Below are 10,061 nucleotides of genomic sequence, written 5' to 3'. Positions count from 1 at the left end.
AGATCATGGATAGAATTAAATGACCACCCCCCCAAAAATGCTTCTTGCCACATACACACATAAATACATTCAAGCACACACACACACACACACACACACACACACACACACACACACAATCACATGAAATGATGAACATGAAACCTTTTTTAGAATGTTTGTAATTATATATATGCATATTTATATCCATATGTATACATACATATGCCATGCATATCTACCATATATATCATAATATATACCATAATGTATACCATATGCATACACACACATATATAATTTATATGATATATAATATGGATATATACATATATATGTATGTATATATATACATATATATGTGTATATATATATATATATCCTAAATATGTATGAAAGCATGTATTTAAAACTTTTAGGAAATTATCTTTTTATATGCAGGATAGAGAGGACAAGCATCATCTTGATTACTGTATGCAAATATTTATAAGTGGCAATTTACAAAAATAAATCCAATAAAATTTCTTGCATGAAATGTACAATATAAGTATCTCTATATTTGTGATCTGTAATGTATAAGTCTCATTCTCAAAATAGCCTTACAAGTATTTTCTTAAGAGGCAGAAAAGGTTTCTAGTTAGAAAGGTAAAGTAGCTGAAAGTAGTAGGGAAAGAAGAAAAAGTTGTGATGTGCTTCATATCACAGAAATCCAGTGTAAAGCTTGGTGCAATCTGAATGTGTAGGATTTAAGGTGTTTTGGGTTTTGTTCATTCATTTTGTTTTTATTGAGTTTTTGGAGTAATACTGTATAATAATGAAACAAGGAAAATTTTAGTCTCCTCTTGAAATTCTTATTCCCATTAATGCAAGAGTTTAAGAATAGACTCAAATGGAAACCCAAGGAAATGTTATTGATGTTTAGAAGAACACCCTACACCCTGCTGCCAAAGCAGACAAGCTGTGACTCTCAATAGCTGCTTGGAAAACAGAGGAGAAAGGGGAAAAGTCATGCTGTTTAAAAGCATGGAGGTCAGACAAGGCAGTCATGTGGCCGCATCACAGAGAGAGAGGCTGTAGAGAATGGAGAACAAAGCCCCAAATGTTGGAGAAACACCAAGAGTTGAGGAAAGCATGCTCAAAAACATAGACAGAATAAAGAATGGAGAAGGTATGTTTTTACAAGTAATTCAAAGAAAGCATACAGGCCCATAAAGCTACATGGCTGCAGCCTGGTAAGTTACTGAGCTGGAAGAAATGTTGGGTGGAGGGTTCAGAGAAGAAAAAGTCCAGGCTGTCATTAGAGGTCTAGCTATTATTCCTATTTCTAAAGCATGCTTTAAAGTGAGTCACCGTTCTTAAGGATGCCACTTTAGCTAAATGGGTTGTTATGTCTCTACCCACGTCAGAAATTCTATTATCTTAACTAGGTGTTTCTTCTACTTAAACAGTTTGTTCTTAGCACAGAAATTGCTTTGGCCTCAATTCTGGGAACTAGAACAAGAACATGTGTATATTTGTGTATTTGTAAGTGCATATAATATGTGTCTGATATATTATTTAAATAAATAATTTTAAACTAATTATCTACATATCTTCCTTAATATAGGCAAATAATTGCTGAAAGATTAATGACCTAATGTCCTCAAGTGGACAGAAAAGTGCTGGACAAGGGAAATTGACTTGGATGTTATCACCTGTGGAAGCTTCTGACCAGGAGATTCACATACCATACCCACTGGTGTCTACCACTTCCACAGTGCAGGCAAACTGACCTGTGCATGGACTCTTCCATCCCCAAAGTCTTAGAAAAACCTCCCGAAACCCACAGCATATGGACATAGTCTCACATTCACAGAGAGGATTCAGATTCAGTTTCTGAGGATATTCTTCTTTCTTTTATATCATTTCTTTTGCCTGAATAAATCCCTGTCTAACAACTACTGCATTTTGATCTATGAATGGAGAAATTAAGGCACAATTATTAGGTGGATAAATATTATGTAGCAGGAAATCAATTCAGTCCTTCTTTCTGACCCTCAGTTTCCATGTCACTTTTAGTGCTTTTCTTTAACCCTGTGCATTTATTGTGAAGGTAACATAAGATCTAGAGGAGGAAATAATTCATTCAACACACGAATGCTGGTATTACCCCTCCTCTATATGTCAGTAAATTTACTAACAGGGATATAAAACCTAAATTTAATTTTTAATACTTTCTACTCCTACTATTCTCGTGCTGACAAAAGCCAATAAAGGAATGATTTGGGAGATGACTAATCTGATGGAATATAGGGTAATCAAGCAGAAACTAAAACAAAACACGGAATCTAGATAATCCATAAACTAAAACAATCAACCCTTAATTGAATGCACATGTGTGGACAGAGATGGCTCTCTAATAGAGAAGCAGTAGGCAGTGATTAATGACTGGGAAAAAAATCAGCAAAGAATTCTTTCTGAGCTCTGAATTGTGCCCTGAATATAAAAATCTGCCAGAACAGGTGACATGTTGCCAAGGGTTCCAGAGAGCAGACAGAAGAAATTGCGGATCTGCCAACAATTTATTTCCAAAGACAGAGAAAAATGGTGACGTAGCAATGTCATGAAATAATGCAGAAAGCTTTTTTATTTCCCTTCTGCCTGAAGAATGCTAATCCAGACTATAGTTTTATTATCTGAGCCACAGGGAAAGACAAAATGCAATAATTAAGAAATCGAAAGACTGTCATAAAAGACAATGTGAGGCTCGAAGCTGAACAATTATTTAAAGTGCTCAAAAAGCTATGCTCAGAACCTCACTGTTCTAAATTTTTGGAGGAGAATGAATAGTTACCTCAAGAAGGATTATATACTATAAGCTTAGACAAATAAATATGGGACCACATTGAAATTTATTTATTTATTCATCACACATATTTTGAGGTGTAATATGCCATCAAATGTCAATTCTATGACCATCAGCACATGACGTAAGGATTATTCCTTTATAGTCATCAATTGGAGGAGCTCAGTGTGCTTACAGGGAAGTCAATGAAGAGTTCTGAAGTTCAGCTAGGGTAGAAACAGATTAATGTGAAAACGTTGTCCTAGAGTAGCTCTGAAGTTAGAGGAAGGGTTAACCAAGGTAAAATTGGTAACTTGGTGTAAAAGGGAAGAGAAAAATACTCACGTTAAAACCTCTGAGATACAACATGGTGCTATTAATACAAGGAAAATGAGAAGCTTCTCTTTATGCAAAGAAAGTAAGGATTGAGAAGCTTGTGGAACAAAGAACTGTGAGATGATAGTGACAGGGGTCAGAATACACATTATTATTATTAACTGTATGTCTGTCTTTCCTAGAAGATTGGTGGCAACTCATTTTCTATACAATAATGAAAGAAGGCTACTGATATGAAATATTTAAGAATGGTGTATCAATTACACTCCAGGGAAGTCCCTATGAGCAGGAGAAGTTGGCTAATACAACATAGACTCCATGTTTGTTTGTTTTTTACATAGTTTTTATTAGATATTTTCTTTATTTACATTTCAAATATTATTCCCTTTCCTGCCTCCCCCTACCAAAACAAAACAAAACAAAACAAAACAAAACAAAAAACCACAATCCTCCTATCCCATTCCCCTTTCTCCAGCTTCTAAGAGAGTGTTCCCCTACCCACCCACTCCTGTCTCTCTACCCTGGCATTCCCCTACACTGGAGTATGGAGCCTTCACAGGACCAAGGGCCTCTTTTCCCATTGATGCCCAGCAGGGCCCTATTCAAAGGATAAACAGGCTGAGAAAGAAATTAGGGAAATGCCACCCCTCAATATAGTCATAAATAATATAAAATACCTTCCTGCTAATTTGTTACTCTAACCAAGCAAGTGAAAGGTTTTTATGACAAGAACTTCAAGTCTTTGAAAAAAGAAATAGAAGATTTCAGAAGACGGAAAGATCTCCCATGTTCATAGATTGGCAGGATTAATATAGAAAAAAATGGCTATCTTGCCGAAAGCAATCTACATATTCAGTGCAATCTCTGTCAAAATTCTAACTCAATTCTTTTTTTATCAGATATTTTATTTACATTTCAGATGTTATTTTCTTTCCAAATTTTCCCCCACCCAGGAACCTCCTATCCTATCCCCCACTCCTGCTTCTATGAGGATGTGCTCTATGAGGATGTGCCCCAACCCACCCACCCACCCACCCACTCCCACCTCCCCACCTTCAAATTCCTCCACACTGGGGCATCCAGCCTTCAGGGGACCAAGGACCTCCTCTCCCACCTATGCCCAACAAGGCCATCCTCCCCTACATATACAGCTGAAGCCATGTGTCCTTCCCTTTGTGCTCCCAGCCTAGTGGTTTAGACTCTGGGAGCTCTGGTTGGCTGGTATTGTTGCTCTCCCCATTGGGCCACAAACCCTTTCAGAAAACATCCAGTGGAAAAAAGACAGGATTTTCAACAAATGGTGCTCGTTCAACTGGAGGTCAGCATGTTGAAGAATGAAAATTGATCCATTCTGATCTCCTTGTACAAAGCTCAAGTCCAAGTGGATCAAGGACCTCCTCATAAAACCAGATACACTGAAACTAATAGAAAAAAAAAAAAAAGGTGGAGAAGAGTCTTGAACACAATAGCACAGGTGAAAATTTCCTGAACAGAACATCAATGGTTATACTCTAAGATCTACAATAGCCAAATGGGACCTCATAAAATTGCAAAGTTTCTGTAAGCCATGTTTTGTTTTGTTTGTTTGTTTGCTTGGGGGTTTTTAATGTGTGTTCATTCTGTTTTTGTTTGTTTCATTTTTTTATTTTTTTGGTTTAACTGTTTTGACATTTGTTTTTTGTTATTTGTTTACTTTACTTTTTGTTTTGAGAACATGGTACTAGAGATAGATAGGGTGGGAAGGAGACAGAGACAGACAGATATAGAGAGAAAGAGAGTTTATGATATTGTATGGGTAGGAAGGTAGAAAGAATCTAGGAAAGATCGTAGGACAGAATATGATGAAAATATATATTACTTAAATGCTTTTTTAAATTAAAAAAGAATGGAAAGGAAGAGACATATATTTACAGACAGGACAGAATATGTGAGTTTACAATCTCTATAACTGTAAACTTTCTTTAGGTACCTAATAAAACATCATTTCTAGAAGTCCTGCAAGAGAGGTCTCGACCACAAAAGTTTGCTTATAGTTTCTTTTTAGGAGTTGAGCAGGCATAACACATAGGAATTGGCACTTTCCCACATATTAAATACATCAGACAGGTTGAAGATTGGAGTCCAAGTGAAATCATTTAGAATAAAAGTAAGGATTAGGCCTGCAGATAGTAGGTTTTAACAGCTATTTTGTTAAAGGACGTATATGTATTAAAGTTAGATCTCTAAGTAAGAAAAAATAGATAGTGGAAACAAACAAACAAAAAAAAATAAATCCCCAAATCCAAATACATAAGATAATAGGTTGGGAAATCTATACTTGTAACATTTTAAAATACTTTTTTTTTTAAATTCTTGACTCATCAGTATTTCTGACTTGTTGATATAAGTGTAATTTCCTCATATATAATGATAGAAATTGATGTTTATTGGAGAAGTTGAAAAATCTTTCTCAGAAGTGCATACCAATAAACATTTTGGGGCTGGCAAGCTGTGTATCTGGCACTTCAGTCATGTACTTTATCCCTGACACACTAATAAAAATGTGTCTTACTTAAGATCACTATTGCTGTGAAAAGACACCATGACGAGGACAGCTCAAAAAAGAAAGCATTAAATAGGGACTTCCTTCCCAGTTTCACAGCAAGAAATATGGCTGCACAGAAGCAGATATGGGTCTGGAAACGTAGCTGAGGGTTCCACATCCATATCAGCTGGAAACAGGAAAGAGAAAGATACTGAGCCTGGCTTGAGCTTTTGAAATCCCAAAGCCCCCTTTCCACCAACATTACCTCCCACAAGACCACATCTCCTAATCCCCTCTCTAGTTTGCCACTCCCTGATAATAAAACATTCCAAGTACTAGCCTATAAAATTCATTTCTATTCAAACAACCATCACACACACACACACACACACACACACACTGAGTGAGAGAGAGAGAGAGAGAGAGAGAGTGAGAGTGAGAGAGAGAGAACATATGGAAGAATAAAATTGGCTTTATTTTAATATATAATGTTGTAATAATATATTGCTTAGTTTTTATACATAAAAAGGAAGAGTCAACTCAATTAAGTGCATTAATACCAGTTTCTAACTACAAACAAATCACAAGAATGAGGCTAGAAATGCAAGCCTTTGGTTCTTCAGGCTGTGCTTGATGCATTAGAATGTTTAATTGGTGCTCAGTGCTGATATAGATAGTGTTCCAGTACTCTTCCTGTCTGTGTTTATTTTCTATACCTATTGCCAAAGCCAGTCACTATCAGGAGCTAAAATGGGATATGTCCAACTCCTTATCATGTTCTCTTTGATGATGTCTGTATTTAAGAAAATGACAAAGATGCAAGAATGCAATAGTTAATCACAGAATATACAATTTCAACAATAAAATCTTTTTTAAAAAAATTAATGACTCACAATTAGGAAACTATAAATAGAATGAGTGTGGAAATACATAGATAGTAGTTAAAGCCAGAACGTAGTAATAGAAAAAATAAATGAATGACAGAATTACTCATATTTGAAAAAGGCTTTTCCAGACATCTTGTAAAATATCAGCCTTATCTAAGAATCCATCAACATTTAACATTGCATTAGTGAATGTATCAAAGGTCTCTTTTTGGAGACAAAGTGTCTGCTCCCTGACACATGCTATTTGGTGAGAAAAGTGAACCATAGCAGACACAAAGGATAGCCTTCTTTGACTCTTCTTAGAGTTGAATCCAGTTCAGAGAGTGTAATTGATTAGCATTTAGTAAACCATTCAAAAACGATCTGTAGGGAAATCTAATAGAAAAATTAGAAGTATTTTGTCTTGTTCAAATTACAAGAGTCTATCTACATAAAACTGACAGACAGACAATGAGGAATGTAATTACCATCAGTACTACATCAAATTGGGAAAAAGATTAAAGGATTACAGGCAGAATTTGGAACTTAAAGTGCAATTGTACTCAGAAATGTAACTGTTTAGATGACAGCTCTATCCTTAAGCTCAGTTGTGTACTTCACTTGTGTTAGCAAGGGGGATGCAATGACATTTCAAGATTTTTTTCAAATTTAAGATCTAGTTTAAGGAGAACAGGATCAAAAAAATTGTAAGATACTATTGGTACATAAAATCCTGCATGAAATGTTTAGATGAACTTCATTCATTATAGATGAGATTTGCTTCAATGGATATCCAAAGATAAATTGATAACTTGTGACACATCCATGATGCAGAGTATTGTATAACAATTAAAAAGTAATGCATAGTCATTAATTCTAACATAGATGACAATGGAGTCTGTAGTGTTAAGCGAAAGAATCCAGTTAGAAAAAAGGTTGCCAGCCATCAGTCTGATACACAGCATACTGAGCAAGTCAAAACTACACAGATAATGAATGAACTGATCTTTGGTTGTTCAGAGACTATGAGGGAGAGAGCACAAATGTGTGAAACATAAGAATTTTTTTTAAGGCAGTCAAAGTTTACTTCATAAACTGTGATGGTGACATATGGCATTACATTTATACAGATTCATAAAAATTTATAGCAATGACTGAACTGTAATATGTTCAAGTTAAAATAGAATTTATATACATACTTGGAGCAACCTCAAGATGGAATGAAAGACAAAATAAAGGAATAAAACTATAGCTGAGATACAATGACCTATTTCATTGTAAGTTTAGGAGAAGATCTCAATCTCATTGACTACTGAATTTAGTGGATTAAGACTAAAGTCAAATGGAAATATTTACTTTATCAAATCTATATATAGATAAGAATTATAGTGGAAAACACACACACACACACACACACACACACACACACACCCTAAAATGAGTCTTGGAATGATTGTGTTGGTCTTATGTTGTTGATTGTCTTTTGGTGTAGGGACTGAAACCAAGAATTTTTGTTTGCACGTCAATGCTCTCCCATCAAGTTAAACCATTATTACCCCATAGTGAAGCAAGTAAATAAATAAGAAGTAACAGGAACAACCATTCCAACTCTTGGAGCAGGAGCTGACAAAAAATAATGGCCAAAATGATTAATAGAGGTATAAGTTAGGGTGAGAAACTTGAGTGTAAGCTTAAAGTACTATTTTTTACTATACGTATACAGATGAACATTCTTTTTTCAGTTGTTCCCCTTAGCTTGCCATTGTAGAGATCTAGAAACAGTATCAATGAACATGCCACCCACTACAGAAAACTTGGCACCTACACCACTTTCCCAAAAGGACCCATTGTCTCCTTTGAGAAACTACTACTTTCAGGAAGCAACAGAAAATCAAAAACACTCAACTTGGAATACTTTAAAGTGCTGACATAGTACTCACATTTCTGTCTCTGCATTTGTCTCTGTCTCTCTTTGTCTCTTACACACACACACACACACACACACACACACACACACACACACTACAATCAACATGTCAAAGGAGTACAGGAGTCAAATGAAATATCCTAGACCAAAGTTAAAAGAGTATGAACAATAAAATGTATAAAGCCATTATGGACTTAAACCAAAAGACTATCCAAAGTCTTCTATAGTTAAAAATCAAATGATATATTAAATTGGTAAAGGAGCAAAAATGTTTCCCAAGCTAATTAAACTCAAATGATACACTTGCTTTACCCTGAAGTAGAACAACATAACATAGCTTTTATGCATTCATTGTACAGAAACTTTACCTTTAATTATGGAATGTTGACAATATACAACTTTACATAAAAGAAACAATAGGCACATTATTGCTCATGTGTATCAATTTGATGTTAATAAGGATGCATTGCTGGTTGGACCAATTGATCTGAACTGAGGTCTCCTACTGTGATCTTCCTTGCTCCAGCAGTGGTACTATACTATGAGAAAGAACTGTTAATCTCAGGTGATAACTGTCATAACCATGATACAACTAGTTTGCTGTTCTTTGTATGAACAAGGGGGAAAGCATCAAAAATGTTCCCAATCTTTATAAAATATAGACATTAATGGATAATGTGATTTAATGATCTATTAACCAATATGCTACAGTAATTTGAGGCATTCTTGGAAAGGAACATGGTGAAGTATATTAGTTTTCTTTACTATCATGGAATACTTTTCTATGAATCGAAAATGATTAAAAATCAGTTGCAGTCTAATGCAGCAATAACATCGTGATACATTAAATAACCAATGGATTCCATGTAACATTTGGCATTTTTATTTTATTGTCTTTCTCAATCTCTTATGTTAGTGATAAACTCATAAAAACTGAAGGATCCTATATACTTCTATATTTTCCTTTCTTCTGGTACATTATTGTTAAATATAATTGCTAACAAAATTTTAGTAAAACTGTAAAGACTTACAACAATGGAATTGCAACAGTGTGTATAACTGGTAATGAATAGATTTGGAAAAGTCCACTCCAAGTTACTGTAAAAAAAATCCAAGGCATGATTTATTCTTGAAGCAATAGTAACCTGTAACAGGGGGGAGGGGACCTCATAGCCAATAGGTACAATCAGTATTATTTGAATTGTACTGAAGAAAATTGAATTCTGACTAATACTTTAAATTCTGAACTAACATGTAGAAAATGAAAATGGCCTATAGAGAACATTGTATTTGAGAACATTAAGGTATCAAGTTTTGATATTAGAAACAAAATGTAGTATGTCTTTAAATGTTTTAATAAATGCCACTTAATTGAACATATCATGAACTTTTGTGTTTATATGTTTAATGATCTTCACATATCATTAAATTCATAAAAAATGTCAGGTCAGTTGTTTGCTATAAGGGCACATAAATACCTGTTCGGTAAAATAATAAATTATTCTATTGCTGATAAAACTTACTTAGCTGATCATGGTTCCAATAAAAATGACAAGAATCTTTAATTTCAGAAGGTTCTTTTTCTTTGTGGTTAGTAGTGACCAT

This window comes from Arvicanthis niloticus, chromosome 18, assembly GCF_011762505.2.
Source record: "Arvicanthis niloticus isolate mArvNil1 chromosome 18, mArvNil1.pat.X, whole genome shotgun sequence".
In the NCBI taxonomy this organism is placed as follows: Eukaryota; Metazoa; Chordata; class Mammalia; order Rodentia; family Muridae; genus Arvicanthis; species Arvicanthis niloticus.
Note: the sequence above shows the minus strand (reverse complement) of the source record.